At 55.9% G+C, this 16,267-nt stretch overlaps 1 long non-coding RNA gene across 1 annotated transcript; it reads right to left on the bottom strand.

Annotated features, from left to right (window-relative positions):
- Positions 1-8,133: 8,133 nt before the first annotated feature.
- On the bottom strand, positions 8,134-8,743 carry LOC131582052 (uncharacterized). The gene is made up of 3 exons (XR_009278260.1): positions 8,591-8,743; positions 8,236-8,307; positions 8,134-8,153 (listed from the first exon to the last, which is right to left on the bottom strand). It is a non-coding gene; the product is annotated as an uncharacterized LOC131582052 (long non-coding RNA).
- Positions 8,744-16,267: the final 7,524 nt, after the last annotated feature.

Here is a 16,267-nt window from a genome sequence, read left to right as displayed (position 1 = left end):
AAGTGTTATTTGTAGCCAAGAGCACGCTGTTGGTGGCCCAAGGCCTGCTGTGGCTGGCCCGCTTTCAGTCCTAGCTGGAGCAGGGCGGCCGGCTCGGGAGGGGAGGAGGTGGGGGATCTCAGGGGAAATAGGGATCACAGCCGGGCTGGGGGACCGTGGGGGAGGCAGGGAGTGCTGGTTCGCTGCTTTCCAGGGTGACTCCTGCTTCTGAGACCCTGAAGGAGCACAGTAAAACCAGACAGTCTCTAAGCTTCCTGTGGATGATGGAGAGTGGCACATTCTTGGCCAGGATGCTGGAGCTACAGAAGAGTTCCTGTGGAGAGAAGAGGTGGCTGAGGCCCCCAGCTGCCGCTGGCACCCAGGGCCCCTCCTGCACAGCAGGGCCCAGAGCGGCCAAGGCTCCCCAGCACGGCTGCAGCTGCTGGCACAGCTTGGCCCAGCTGGAGAGCTGCCCCTCAAGAGCCCGGCGAGCAGGGCATGGCTCTGGGCAGGGTCCCTGGCCTGGAGCAGGTCTCAGAGCGCTTCTTCCTTTCAAGGGCAATCTCGTTCCCGCTCTTCCTCCTGCCCACCTTGCTTTGCCTCTGCCTGCTGCTCCTGGGGCTGCTCTTGGCCAGGCAGCCTCCGTGGGAGCCAGCATTGGCTGCAGCACAAGCGGGCTCCCCAGGACAAGGCCCAGCAGTTAGGAGGGCAATGAAAGGCCTGGGCAGCAGCAGAACTCTCAGCGGAATTCTGTGGACTACCATTGACTACAAACAAGTGCACAGCAGCATGACTATGCGTCAGGCTACCAGTGCTGTGGGCAGAGTTTGAAGACAACTCTGGAGAAAAATCAACAAATTACCGTCTGATCTTGTACAGTTTCCGGATCCCAAAAAAGCCGCATATCAGCACAAGTTGCACAGTGAGGACAGTCAACACTGTGTCTATCACACAGGATTTGCGCACGTCCCGCGGGCCGACAATTCTTGAGAGGCGCACTGGATCCTTAACATTGACTCCTGTTTCTGTCATAACATCTGTGAGTGACGCTGCTCTTGGCCGCACAGGAGCTCCGGGCTAGCTCTATGGTGCAACTCCGGCACGGGCAGTCGCCAGGAGTGGGGAACTGCAGGGGAAAGGCAATCCCACTGCAGAACCTTCAGAGCACCGACTCCTGCCGGGCTCTGCAAGATCAGGCGTCATGGGCTGAGCTGGCAGCACGCTGCATACGGCCAGGACGTTCTCTGTTTGCCCCTGAGCTGGGGCCTGCAGGCACCTTGCCATCCCTTGGCACAGGCTGTGCCTTCCAACAGAGCCCAGAAGGCCGGGAGCAGAGCCCGGGGACAGCGCAGCTGCTTGGGCAGTGGCTTCTTCCTGGGACACAGGCCAAAGCCATCCCTGAGCAGCCACAGCCACCACTGACCGTCCCTTCCTCGTGACAGCTCCCCCAGCCCAAGGGGACAGAGCCAGGCCCTGTCAGGACACACTGGAGCCCTGGCCTCCTCCTCTGCCCTTTCCCCGCCATGGACACCCGATGCAGCCGCTCCCAGGGTGTTTCGGGACGTGTCTCGTATGGAGGGGACTCAGCCTGGCTGAGCCTTGCACAGCAATATACCTTCTGTGGCACTGTCAGGTACATCCTCCATTCTCGTCCCTTCTGTGGTACACACATTTGAGTGGCCCAACTGCAGTGAAAAAGAAACCTAAACAGAAGAAATTTTTTTTGTTTTTTTAATTTTAATTTTTTTTGCCTAGTAGGTGGGGTAAAACCTACAGAGTTACGAAGGTTTTGAAGATATTCAGCCAGCACTCAGCAGTGTGAAAATCAAAAGAGCAAAGGAAGGGACAGGGCATGGGAAGAATGTTCAGCCCTTCCTATTGAAGGGAAAACAGTAAGAAAACTACCTCTGGTTGTTACCCATAGGCAACAAGTGTTATTTGTAGCCAAGAGCACGCTGTTGGTGGCCCAAGGCCTGCTGTGGCTGGCCCGCTTTCAGTCCTAGCTGGAGCAGGGCGGCCGGCTCGGGAGGGGAGGAGGTGGCGGATCTCAGGGGAAATAGGGATCACAGCCGGGCTGGGGGACCGTGGGGGAGGCAGGGAGTGCTGGTTTGCTGCTTTCCAGGGTGACTCCTGCTTCTGAGACCCTGAAGGAGCACAGTAAAACCAGACAGTCTCTAAGCTTCCTGTGGATGATGGAGAGTGGCACATTCTTCGCCAGGATGCTGGAGCTACAGAAGAGTTCCTGTGGAGAGAAGAGGTGGCTGAGGCCCCCAGCTGCCGCTGGCACACAGGGCCCCTCCTGCACAGCAGGGCCCAGAGCGGCCAAGGCTCCCCAGCACGGCTGCAGCTGCTGGCACAGCATGGCCCAGCTGGAGAGCTGCCCCTCAAGAGCCCGGCGAGCAGGGCATGGCTCTGGGCAGGGTCCCTGGCCTGGAGCAGGTCTCAGAGCACTTCTTCCTTTCAAGGGCAATCTCGTTCCCGCTCTTCCTCCTGCCCACCTTGCTTTGCCTCTGCCTGCTGCTCCTGGGGCTGCTCTTGGCCAGGCAGCCTCCGTGGGAGCCAGCATTGGCTGCAGCACAAGCGGGCTCCCCAGGACAAGGCCCAGCAGTTAGGAGGGCAATGAAAGGCCTGGGCAGCAGCAGAACTCTCAGCGGAATTCTGTGGACTACCATTGACTACAAACAAGTGCACAGCAGCATGACTATGCGTCAGGCTACCAGTGCTGTGGGCAGAGTTTGAAGACAACTCTGGAGAAAAATCAACAAATTACCGTCTGATCTTGTACAGTTTCCGGATCCCAAAAAAGCCGCATATCAGCACAAGTTGCACAGTGAGGACAGTCAACACTGTGTCTATCACACAGGATTTGCGCACGTCCCGCGGGCCGACAATTCTTGAGAGGCGCACTGGATCCTTAACATTGACTCCTGTTTCTGTCATAACATCTGTGAGTGACGCTGCTCTTGGCCGCACAGGAGCTCCGGGCTAGCTCTATGGTGCAACTCCGGCACGGGCAGTCGCCAGGAGTGGGGAACTGCAGGGGAAAGGCAATCCCACTGCAGAACCTTCAGAGCACCGACTCCTGCCGGGCTCTGCAAGATCAGGCGTCATGGGCTGAGCTGGCAGCACGCTGCATACGGCCAGGACGTTCTCTGTTTGCCCCTGAGCTGGGGCCTGCAGGCACCTTGCCATCCCTTGGCACAGGCTGTGCCTTCCAACAGAGCCCAGAAGGCCGGGAGCAGAGCCCGGGGACAGCGCAGCTGCTTGGGCAGTGGCTTCTTCCTGGGACACAGGCCAAAGCCATCCCTGAGCAGCCACAGCCACCACTGACCGTCCCTTCCTCGTGACAGCTCCCCCAGCCCAAGGGGACAGAGCCAGGCCCTGTCAGGACACACTGGAGCCCTGGCCTCCTCCTCTGCCCTTTCCCCGCCATGGACACCCGATGCAGCCGCTCCCAGGGTGTTTTGGGACGTGTCTCGTATGGAGGGGACTCAGCCTGGCTGAGCCTTGCACAGCAATATACCTTTTGTGGCACTGTCAGGTACATCCTCCATTCTCGTCCCTTCTGTGGTACACACATTTGAGTGGCCCAACTGCAGTGAAAAAGAAACCTAAACAGAAGAAATTTTTTTTGTTTTTTTAATTTTAATTTTTTTTGCCTAGTAGGTGGGGTAAAACCTACAGAGTTACGAAGGTTTTGAAGATATTCAGCCAGCACTCAGCAGTGTGAAAATCAAAAGAGCAAAGGAAGGGACAGGGCATGGGAAGAATGTTCAGCCCTTCCTATTGAAGGGAAAACAGTAAGAAAACTACCTCTGGTTGTTACCCATAGGCAACAAGTGTTATTTGTAGCCAAGAGCACGCTGTTGGTGGCCCAAGGCCTGCTGTGGCTGGCCCGCTTTCAGTCCTAGCTGGAGCAGGGCGGCCGGCTCGGGAGGGGAGGAGGTGGGGGATCTCAGGGGAAATAGGGATCACAGCCGGGCTGGGGGACCGTGGGGGAGGCAGGGAGTGCTGGTTCGCTGCTTTCCAGGGTGACTCCTGCTTCTGAGACCCTGAAGGAGCACAGTAAAACCAGACAGTCTCTAAGCTTCCTGTGGATGATGGAGAGTGGCACATTCTTGGCCAGGATGCTGGAGCTACAGAAGAGTTCCTGTGGAGAGAAGAGGTGGCTGAGGCCCCCAGCTGCCGCTGGCACACAGGGCCCCTCCTGCACAGCAGGGCCCAGAGCGGCCAAGGCTCCCCAGCACGGCTGCAGCTGCTGGCACAGCTTGGCCCAGCTGGAGAGCTGCCCCTCAAGAGCCCGGCGAGCAGGGCATGGCTCTGGGCAGGGTCCCTGGCCTGGAGCAGGTCTCAGAGCGCTTCTTCCTTTCAAGGGCAATCTCGTTCCCGCTCTTCCTCCTGCCCACCTTGCTTTGCCTCTGCCTGCTGCTCCTGGGGCTGCTCTTGGCCAGGCAGCCTCCGTGGGAGCCAGCATTGGCTGCAGCACAAGCGGGCTCCCCAGGACAAGGCCCAGCAGTTAGGAGGGCAATGAAAGGCCTGGGCAGCAGCAGAACTCTCAGCGGAATTCTGTGGACTACCATTGACTACAAACAAGTGCACAGCAGCATGACTATGCGTCAGGCTACCAGTGCTGTGGGCAGAGTTTGAAGACAACTCTGGAGAAAAATCAACAAATTACCGTCTGATCTTGTACAGTTTCCGGATCCCAAAAAAGCCGCATATCAGCACAAGTTGCACAGTGAGGACAGTCAACACTGTGTCTATCACACAGGATTTGCGCACGTCCCGCGGGCCGACAATTCTTGAGAGGTGCACTGGATCCTTAACATTGACTCCTGTTTCTGTCATAACATCTGTGAGTGACGCTGCTCTTGGCCGCACAGGAGCTCCGGGCTAGCTCTATGGTGCAACTCCGGCACGGGCAGTCACCAGGAGTGGGGAACTGCAGGGGAAAGGCAATCCCACTGCAGAACCTTCAGAGCACCGACTCCTGCCGGGCTCTGCAAGATCAGGCGTCATGGGCTGAGCTGGCAGCACGCTGCATACGGCCAGGACGTTCTCTGTTTGCCCCTGAGCTGGGGCCTGCAGGCACCTTGCCATCCCTTGGCACAGGCTGTGCCTTCCAACAGAGCCCAGAAGGCCGGGAGCAGAGCCCGGGGACAGCGCAGCTGCTTGGGCAGTGGCTTCTTCCTGGGACACAGGCCAAAGCCATCCCTGAGCAGCCACAGCCACCACTGACCGTCCCTTCCTCGTGACAGCTCCCCCAGCCCAAGGGGACAGAGCCAGGCCCTGTCAGGACACACTGGAGCCCTGGCCTCCTCCTCTGCCCTTTCCCCGCCATGGACACCCGATGCAGCCGCTCCCAGGGTGTTTCGGGACGTGTCTCATATGGAGGGGACTCAGCCTGGCTGAGCCTTGCACAGCAATATACCTTTTGTGGCACTGTCAGGTACATCCTCCATTCTCGTCCCTTCTGTGGTACACACATTTGAGTGGCCCAACTGCAGTGAAAAAGAAACCTAAACAGAAGAAATTTTTTTTGTTTTTTTAATTTTAATTTTTTTTGCCTAGTAGGTGGGGTAAAACCTACAGAGTTACGAAGGTTTTGAAGATATTCAGCCAGCACTCAGCAGTGTGAAAATCAAAAGAGCAAAGGAAGGGACAGGGCATGGGAAGAATGTTCAGCCCTTCCTATTGAAGGGAAAACAGTAAGAAAACTACCTCTGGTTGTTACCCATAGGCAACAAGTGTTATTTGTAGCCAAGAGCACGCTGTTGGTGGCCCAAGGCCTGCTGTGGCTGGCCCGCTTTCAGTCCTAGCTGGAGCAGGGCGGCTGGCTTGGGAGGGGAGGAGGTGGCGGATCTCAGGGGAAATAGGGATCACAGCCGGGCTGGGGGACCGTGGGGGAGGCAGGGAGTGCTGGTTCGCTGCTTTCCAGGGTGACTCCTGCTTCTGAGACCCTGAAGGAGCACAGTAAAACCAGACAGTCTCTAAGCTTCCTGTGGATGATGGAGAGTGGCACATTCTTCGTCAGGATGCTGGAGCTACAGAAGAATTCCTGTGGAGAGAAGAGGTGGCTGAGGCCCCCAGCTGCCGCTGGCACACAGGGCCCCTCCTGCACAGCAGGGCCCAGAGCGGCCAAGGCTCCCCAGCACGGCTGCAGCTGCTGGCACAGCTTGGCCCAGCTGGAGAGCTGCCCCTCAAGAGCCCGGCGAGCAGGGCATGGCTCTGGGCAGGGTCCCTGGCCTGGAGCAGGTCTCAGAGCGCTTCTTCCTTTCAAGGGCAATCTCGTTCCCGCTCTTCCTCCTGCCCACCTTGCTTTGCCTCTGCCTGCTGCTCCTGGGGCTGCTCTTGGCCAGGCAGCCTCCGTGGGAGCCAGCATTGGCTGCAGCACAAGCGGGCTCCCCAGGACAAGGCCCAGCAGTTAGGAGGGCAATGAAAGGCCTGGGCAGCAGCAGAACTCTCAGCGGAATTCTGTGGACTACCATTGACTACAAACAAGTGCACAGCAGCATGACTATGCGTAAGGCTACCAGTGCTGTGGGCAGAGTTTGAAGACAACTCTGGAGAAAAATCAACAAATTACCTGCCGATCTTGTACAGTTTCCGGATCCCAAAAAAGCCGCATATCAGCACAAGTTGCACAGTGAGGACAGTCAACACTGTGTCTATCACACAGGATTTGCGCACGTCCCGCGGGCCGACAATTCTTGAGAGGTGCACTGGATCCTTAACATTGACTCCTGTTTCTGTCATAACATCTGTGAGTGACGCTGCTCTTGGCCGCACAGGAGCTCCGGGCTAGCTCTATTGTGCAACTCCGGCACGGGCAGTCGCCAGGAGTGGGGAACTGCAGGGGAAAGGCAATCCCACTGCAGAACCTTCAGAGCACCGACTCCTGCCGGGCTCTGCAAGATCAGGCGTCATGGGCTGAGCTGGCAGCACGCTGCATACGGCCAGGACGTTCTCTGTTTGCCCCTGAGCTGGGGCCTGCAGGCACCTTGCCATCCCTTGGCACAGGCTGTGCCTTCCAACAGAGCCCAGAAGGCCGGGAGCAGAGCCCAGGGACAGCGCAGCTGCTTGGGCAGTGGCTTCTTCCTGGGACACAGGCCAAAGCCATCCCTGAGCAGCCACAGCCACCACTGACCGTCCCTTCCTCGTGACAGCTCCCCCAGCCCAAGGGGACAGAGCCAGGCCCTGTCAGGACACACTGGAGCCCTGGCCTCCTCCTCTGCCCTTTCCCCGCCATGGACACCCGATGCAGCCGCTCCCAGGGTGTTTCGGGACGTGTCTTGTATGGAGGGGCCCCAGCAGGACTACTCAGCCTGGCTGAGCCTGGCACAGCAGTATACCTTCTGTAGCACTGTCTGGTATCTCCTCCCTTTGTGTAGAGGCAACTGGCATGAAGCCCTGGCATTCTCCAGGAATTTCTGCCTTCTGCAAAGACTTTTGGTCCATCTCTGGAGAAAGGAAGAGGCACAGCTGAATCGGATGGAACTACTGGCCATCATGGAGGTGGCTTCTTCAGGAAGTAATACTTGTCCAAGACATATCCATGTCTTGGTCATGATTGCTTGATCAGGGAAAGTCCAAGGCTCTTTGTGCTGACACAAGACTCTCCCTCCTCCTGAAGCTGCCCATCTTGATTTACCCTGAGACTGAGAAATTGCAGGGGATCTCAGAGTGTGCATGGCCAAGGTGCAGTTTGGGCTCCCTGTCCACTGATGCCAAATGCCTTCCTGCAGAGGCTGGGGAGAAGCTGCAGCCAGGCCAGGCTGGGGAAACAGCCCTGCAGGCCGTGAAAGCAGCAGTGGGGCAGCCAGGCTGCCATGGATCCCTTCTCTCTGTGCCAGGCACAGCGTGTCCAGATGTGCAGAGAAAGGCCCCAGCTGCTGAGAGAAATGCACCCACCACGGCGTCTGTCCAGATCACTCAGCATCACATCCATGTGTTTCGATGTCTCCAGGGACTTGATATCTTCTGTAGGTTTGTTCCTCCCTCTAGGAGGACCTTAACAGAAAGTGTTTCCATTTCAGATGAACGTGTCCCACAAACCAGGGCTCAGCCTGTGGGGTCAGCAGGGACACACTACTCACCTCTGCGATGGGAGCCGAGCTTGCGTTCAGGAGTCAGGAAAGTAGCTGGAAAAGTCCTCTCTGCAGACACACCTGTAACTCAACAGCCACAGAAGCAGCTGTCACCTGTTTCTTGGCAGGTTGTCAATGATTATGCTCTGAGCAGAAGTTGAAAACTTACCTGCAGAACCTCCTAATGGTTCCAAACCATCTTCCATCCCAGCTGCTGGAGAAGCTGTCTCAGCACCCTCATCTAGAAGGGAGCACAGATCAGAACCATTCCAGTGTGTGCCGAGATCAACTTCTGCCTTTGGGATCTGGGCACTGCAAGGGGTTTGGGTGATGCTGTGGGAGCCAGATGTCAGTGGACATGACCAAAGCTGCAGAGGGACCTGGGGAGCTCTGGGCTGGCTCCTGGTCACTCTCAACACCCTTTCCATGCTCTGTGCAACATCCTTGAAGGGCAGGCACTGCCAAGCAGCAGAGATGGCAGCTCAAGCCTCAGCAGGGCTCAGGCCCAGGGACACAGCAATTACCTCCTGGGACTGTGCCTGGCATGGCCTCCCTTCCTTCTGCAGAGGCTGCCCACGTGCCACTGTTTCCTTCGGGAAACACTGCCTTCAGCAAAGCCATTTTCTTCATCTCTGGAGAAAGGAAGAGGCACAGATGGATAAGACAGAACCGTTCCCCTTCCAGGGAGGTGGCATCATCATGCGACAATAATGGTCAAAACCATGGATAAAGATTAGGAAATCATATCAACGTTTGGGATTAGCTAGGACCTTTCCTCCTCCAAACAGCACCTACACCTAAACTACCCTGAGACTGGGAAATTGCAGGGGATCTCAGGGTGTGCATGAACCGTGCTGCTGTTTGGGCTCCCTTTCAGCTGATGCCAGATGCCTTCCTGCAGAGGCTGGGGAGAAGCTGCAGCCAGGCCAGTCTGGGAGACAGCCCTGCAGGCCGTGAAAGCAGCAGTAGGGCAGCCAGGCTGCCATGGATCCCTTCCTGCTGTGCCGGGGACAGCGTGTCCAGATGTGCAGAGAAAGGCCCCAGCTGCTGAGGGAATTACACCCACCACGGCGTGTCTCCAGATCACTCAACATCTTGTCCAGAAGTCGGGATGCCTCCAGGGATTTCTCGTCTTCTATGTTTTGGTTCGTCCATGTAGGAGGACCTGAATGGAAAGCAGTTCCATTTCTCCTTCAGTCTGGAGGAGCATGAAGTGCATCAGGGTGACTGCTACCGTCCAAGGCATTCTGTCATCTCTGCCTTCCCCTCAGGAGCAGGGGCAGGAGGACCACGTGCCTGGAGTGGCCCCACACTGGGATGGAAGGAGCCACATGCATGGACAGTCAGGGCAGAAAGGAAACCCTGGAGCTGCCAGCAGCTCTGACCTGAACACCAGGCAGGGCCAGGGCTTGACAGCAGCAGCAGAAGCAGCTCAGGTTCCCTGAGGCTGGCAAAGGAGCCATGCAAGGCACGGCCCTAGGGCACAGCTCCAGGCCTGGCCCCTTCCCTCTGCTCTTCTCCATGGCTGCACAGAGCACACTGAAGGAGACACTGGCATTGCACATGGGAAGAAGATTGACAGCTAAAAGCTCCTTCCTCCCAAGCACAGCCATGCTGTGGGATCACTCAGGGCTCCAAAAGGGAGCATTGAAAGGTTTCCACAATCCATCAATCTTCAGACTCTTAAGGGAAATGGCACATGAGTGAGCTCTTGCCACATTGACTCTTGATTATTCTGCAATGAAAGGGACATTGAGAACTTACCTCCAGCATCTGGCAAGGTCTTCAAACCATCATTTACCAGCACTTCTAGATAATCCATGTCATGATCCCAATCTAGAAGGGATCACAGATCAGAACCATTTCCATGGTGCCCTCAGTGGAGCCTTGTCCACTTCTATCCAGCAGGAAAAGGGATGCATTATATCAGGCAAAAGTTGTCAGGCAAAGTAGGCCGGTGCCACCATGCTCCCTTTGTTAGCCAAGCCTAAGCACCCCCAGTGTTTCTGGTTCCTTAACTAATTTCTCCCTGCCTCCTCTCTAGCACAAGCTAGACAGGAGCATGACACAGTCCAGTTTGACAAGTAAGGCTTGTGAAAGACTGAATGATTCCACTAAATTAAAAACCCAGTGTGCTTGAAAGCTGACCTTCTGTTCACTCAGGCCTCCTCACCTCTGTAGATGAGGTGACTTTATGCTGTTGCTTTGTGGCTTTTAAGTGGTCTTTGATAGAGATGAGGAAGCGTTAAACTCATTCCAATGAGCTGCCCAAAGCAGTGACTTTAGTCTCTCTTTGGCTGGGAAGTAGCACCCCGGCCTGGTTGAACACAGGCAGCAGCACGAGCAGGGCTCCTCCAGCAGCAGGGACACGCCACGATCCAGGAGAGGACCGTGGCACCAGAGGGGACCGTGGCACCAGCCATGCCCAAGGTCTGAACAGGGTGGCAAAGTCAGGTGGTGCTACCAGGCTGCATGAACAGCCCAGGCAAGGCGTGGTGAGGAGGCAGCTCTGGGGGCTGTCCAAGGAGTCCTGTCAAGAACAAATGGTTCTAATATTCTCTCTGGGATAAAAAAGGAGCAATCTCTTGAGTGAACGGTGCTAATAATTATTTGCTGACATATGGTGAGGTTTCTCTACAAATGGGCTTTGATGGGAAATTTCTGACCACATTTGGTTTTGCTGTTGAAGTCGAGCACCTGAGTAGCTTTGGTGAGGAATGGAGAATTGTTTGTAGCTCAGTATTTTCTCTGTAAATGTAAGGAGAAGCCTTACATTTTAGCACAGGAGGAAGGTAAGGCAAAGCTTTAAAAGCTTTCCCCTCCGGAAGGGACACACATGCAGAGGAGTCTGTGAGGAGAAGTCCCCTCAGCCACTACCAGGCTGTGTTTGGCTCCTCTGCAGGCTCAGGATTCTGGGAGCTACACGAGCCTCAGCTGCCACTGTATTTTCCTCTGAATGTTTCTTGCTGGGCAGTACACAGGGAGAATATTTTGTGCCAGATTCTCCTCTGGGCTTTGAGGTGAATCTCAGTAATTCTCTTGATTTGCATGTCCAGATGAACTTTTTGTAGATAGGAAGGAAAAGGGAAATGGAAAATGAGTTGCTCCAAATTTGAGTGGCCCAATCACTCTAAAAATGAAATATAAATTGAAATTTTTTTTAATTTTTTTTTTTTATGGCCTAGTAGGTGGGGAAAACATGCGAAGTTATAAAGCTCTTTGAAGAGATTCAGCCAGCAGCCAGCAGCATAAAAATCAAAAGAGCAAAGGATGAGGTGGGCATGGGAAGAATATTCAGCCCTTCCTATTGAAGGGAAAACAGTAAGAAAACTGCCTCTGTATGGGTTGTTACCCATAGGCAACAAGTGTTATTTGTAGCCAAGAGCACGCTGTTGGTGGCCCAAGGCCTGCTGTGGCTGGCCCGCTTTCAGTCCTAGCTGGACCAGGGCGGCCGGCTCGGGAGGGGAGGAGGTGAGGGGATCTCGGGGGAAATAGGGATCACAGGTGGGCTGGGGGACCGTGGGGGAGGCAGGGAGTGCTGCTGCTCTTCTTTGCAAGACAACTCCTGCTTCTGAGACCCTGAAGGAGCACAGTAAAACCAGACAGTCTCTAAGCTTCCGGTGGACGAGGGAGAGTGGCACATTCTTCGCCAGGCTGCTGGAGCGGAAGAGCTGTTCCTGTGGAGAGAAGAGGTGGCTGAGGCCCCCAGCTGCCGCTGGCACACAGGGCCCCTCCTGCACAGCAGGGCCCAGAGCGGCCAAGGCTCCCCAGCACGGCTGCAGCTGCTGGCACAGCTTGGCCCAGCTGGAGAGCTGCCCCTCAAGAGCCCGGCGAGCAGGGCATGGCTCTGGGCAGGGTCCCTGGCCTGGAGCAGGTCTCAGAGCGCTTCTTCCTTTCAAGGGCAATCTCGTTCCCGCTCTTCCTCCTGCCCACCTTGCTTTGCCTCTGCCTGCTGCTCCTGGGGCTGCTCTTGGCCAGGCAGCCTCCGTGGGAGCCAGCATTGGCTGCAGCCCGAGCCGGCTCCCCAGGACAAGGCCCAGCAGTTAGGAGGGCAATGAAAGGCCTGGGCAGCAGCAGAACTCTCAGCAGAATTCTGTGGACTACCATTGACTGCAAACAAGTGCACAGCAGCATAACTATGCGTCAGGCTACCAGTGCTGTGGGCAGAGTTTGAAGACAACTCCGGAGAAAAATCAACAAATTACCTCCTGATCTTGTACACTTTCCGGATCCCAAAATAACAGCATATAAGTACAAGCTGAACAGTGAAGACTGTCATTACTGTGTCTCTCACACAGGATTTGCGCACGTCCCGCGGGCCAACAATTCTTGATAGGCGCACTGGATTCTTAATATCAACTCCTGTTTCTGTGATAACATCTGTGGGGGCAATGGGCAGCGTTGAGCCCAAGCTGTGCTCCACTGCTGAGCTGGCAGCACGCTGCATACGGCCAGGACGTTCTCTGTTTGCCCCTGAGCTGGGGCCTGCGGGCACCTTGCCATCCCTTGGCACAGGCTGTGCCCCCCAACAGAGCCCAGAAGGTCGGGAGCAGAGCCCGGGGACAGCGCAGCTGCTTGGGCAGTGGCTTCTTCCTGGGACACAGGCCAAAGCCATCCCTGAGCAGCCACAGCCACCACTGACCCTCCCTTTCCCGTGACAGCTCCCCCAGCCCAAGGGGACAGAGCCAGGCCCTGTCAGGACACACTGGAGCCCTGGCCTCCTCCTCTGCCCTTTCCCCGCCATGGACACCCGATGCAGCCGCTCCCAGGGTGTTTCGGGACGTGTCTCGTATGGAGGGGCCCCAGCAGGATTGCTCAGCCTGGCTGAGCCTGGCACAGCAATATACCTTCTGTAGCACTGTCAGGTATCTCCTCCCTTTGTGTAGAGGCACCTGGCATGAAGCCCTTCCATTCTCCAGGAAGTTCTGCTTCCTGCAAAGGCTTTTGGTACATCTCTGGAGAAAGGAAGAGGCACAGCTGAATCAGATGGAACTACTGGCCATCATGGAGGTGGCTTCTTCAGGAAGTAATACTTGTCCAAGACATATCCATGTCTTGGTCATGATTGCTTGATCAGGAAAAGTCCAAGGCTCTTTGGGCTGACACAAGACTCTCCCTCCTCCTGAAGCTGCCCATCTTGATTTACCCTGAGACTGAAAAATTGCAGGGGATCTCAGGGTGTGCACGGCCAAGGTGCAGTTTGGGCTCCCTGTCCACTGATGCCAAATGCCTTCCTGCAGAGGCTGGGGAGAAGCTGCAGCCAGGCCAGGCTGGGGAAACAGCCCTGCAGGCTGTGAAAGCAGCAGCAGGGCAGCCAGGCTGACATGGATCCCTTCTTTCTGTGCCAGGCACAGCGTGTCCAGATGTGCAGAGAAAGGCCCCAGCTGCTGAGAGGAATGCACCTACCACGGTGTCTGTCCAGATCACTCAGCATCTCATCCATGTGTTTCGATGTCTCCAGGGACTTGATATCTTCTGTAGGTTTGTTCCTCCCTCTAGGAGGACCTTAACAGAAAGTATTTCCATTTCAGATGAACGTGTCCCACAAACCAGGGCTCAGCCTGTGGGGTCAGCAGGGACACACTACTCACCCCTGCGATGGGAGCCGAGCTTGCGTTCAGGCGTCAGGAAAGGAACTGGGAAAGTCCTCTCTGCAGACACACCTGTAACTCAACAGCCACAGAAGCAGCTGTCACTTGTTTCTTGGCAGGTTGTCAATGATTATGCTCTGAGCAGAAGCTGAGAACTTACCTGCAGAACCTCCTAATGGTTCCAAACCATCTTCCATCCCAGCTGCTGGAGAAGCTGTCTCAGCACCCTCATCTAGAAGGGAGCACAGATCAGAACCATTCCAGTTTGTGCCGAGATCAACTTCTGCCTTTGGGATCTGGGCACTGCAAGGGGTTTGGGTAATGCTGTGGGAGCCAGATGTCAATGGACATGGCTCTTGCCACATTGACACTGATTATTCCATGCAGAGAGAGACACTGAAAACTTGCCTCCAGTATCTGGCAAAGTCTTCAAACCACCACTGACCAGCATTTTCATGTACTCCATGTCTCGATCCCAATCTAGAAGGAATCACAGATCAGAACCATTTCTATGGTGTGCTGGTATCCACTTCAGACTTAGGGAACAGGTCACTGCAAGGGTTTCGGTAAGGCCATGGGAGCCCCATGTCAATGGACATGGCCAGTACTGCAGAGGGGCCTGGGGAAGTCTGGGCTGGCTCCTGGTCACTCTCAACCCCTTTTCCATGCTCTGTGCAACATCCCTGAAGGGCAGGCACTGCCAAGCAGCAGAGATGGCAGCTCAAGCCTCAGCAGGGCTCAGGCCCAGGGACACAGCAATTACCTCCTGGGACTGTGCCTGGCATGGCCTCCCTTCCTGCAGCAGAGGCTGCCCATGAGCCACTGTTTCCTCTGGGAAACACTGCCTTCAGCACAGCCTTTTGGTTCATCTCTGGAAAAAGAAAGTTTTACAAACGGATCAGATGGAACCGTCTCAGAGATAGGAGGTGGCATCTTCAGGAGGGAATGCTTGTCAAAGTCATGGATAAGGATCATGAAATCATATCAACTTTTGGGATTGGTCAGGACCCATCCTTCTCGAAACAGCTGTCATTTCTGGTCAACCCTGAGAGTGGGAAATTGCAGGGGTTCTCAGGGTGTGCATGGCCCGTGGTGCACTTTGGGCTCCCTGTCAGCTGATGCCAAATGCCTTCCTGCAAAGGCTGGGGAGAAGCTGCAGCCAGGCCAGGCTGGGAGACAGCCCTGCAGGCCATGAAAGCAGCAGCAAGGCAGTGAGGCTGCCATGGATCCCTTCCTGCTGTGCCAGGCACGGCGTGTCCAGATGTGCAGAGAAAGCCCCCGGCTGCTGAGTCTCAGGAGGAGGCTGAGGGACATGGACCCACCTTGTCCTCCTTGCATTTCCTTCAGCATTTGCTGCATGGTATTAGACGGTTCACGGGGTTTCTTGTGTCCAGTAGCTTTGTTCCTTCCTGTTGGAGGACCTTAGAGGAAAATTTCCCAGGAATGGATTCCACAAAATCATTGCTCAGGCTCTGGGGTCAGCAGGGACACACTACTCACCCCTGCGATGGGAGCGGGGCTTGGGTGCAGCATCCAGAAAAGGAGCTGGGAAAATTCCCCCTGCAGACACACCTGTAACTCAGCAGCCACAGAAGCTTCTGTCATCTCTGATATCAGGATGACTTTTGGGCTCTGAGCTGGCAGCATTCCCAGGGGGAAAGGCCTTGACCTACCCTCACCATCTCCCAGAGGCTCAGTCTTGGACATGAGTTGGGAAGCCAGATCACCTTCACCAAGAGGCTTGGCTGCAAGGAAAGGTAGGACAGAACAGCTCCCATGACTCTGTCGGAGATCGTCAGGCTCCCTGGAGCTGGCAAAGGAGCCATGCAAAGCACAGCCCTGGGGCACAGCTCCGGGCCTGGCCCCTTCCCTCTCTGCTCTTCTCCATGGCTGCACAGAGCACATGGACGCACTGGCATTGCACATGGGAAGAAGACTCATAAGACAGCTAAATGCTCCTTCCTCCCACCCACAGCCATGCTGTGGGATCACTCAGGGCTCCCAAAAGGAGCATAGAATGGCTTCCAGAATCCATCAACCTTCAAACTCTTACGGGAAATGGCACATGGCTGCACTTTTACACATTGACACTGATTATTCTGTGCTGAAGGGGACATTGAGAACTTGCCTCCAGCATCTGGAAAGGTCTCCCAACCACCATTTACCAGCTTTTTTATATACTCCTTGTCACGGTCCCAATCTAGAAGGAAGCAGAGATCAGAACCATTCCATGGTGTGCTGGGATCCCCTTCTGCCTTAGGGAACTGGGCACTGCAAGTGGGTTGGGTAAGGCCATGGGAGCCACGTGTCAATGGACATGGCCAAAGCTGGAGAGGGGCCCAGGGAACTCTGGCTGGCTCCGATCTCTCTCCCCCCTCTTTGCAGGCCCTGTGCAACATCACTGGTCAGGCCTCAACAGGACCAGCCCGGGGCCTCTGGGGACTCTCTCCCTCCCACAGAGGAAACCTTCCATAAAGCCCTGCGGAAAACCATCCCAAACACTGCTGAGGGAGAAGGGAGCACCGTCCCGGGAAAGGGGAGCCAGGCCGCCTGCTCACCTGCTCGCCATGCTCGCTGTGGAGCAGCCTGGGCAGCCCTGTCAGGCAGGGC

Source organism: Poecile atricapillus, chromosome 9 (assembly GCF_030490865.1).
Source record: "Poecile atricapillus isolate bPoeAtr1 chromosome 9, bPoeAtr1.hap1, whole genome shotgun sequence".
Classification (NCBI taxonomy): domain Eukaryota; kingdom Metazoa; phylum Chordata; class Aves; order Passeriformes; family Paridae; genus Poecile; species Poecile atricapillus.
This window is presented reverse-complemented; position numbering and strand designations above follow the sequence as displayed.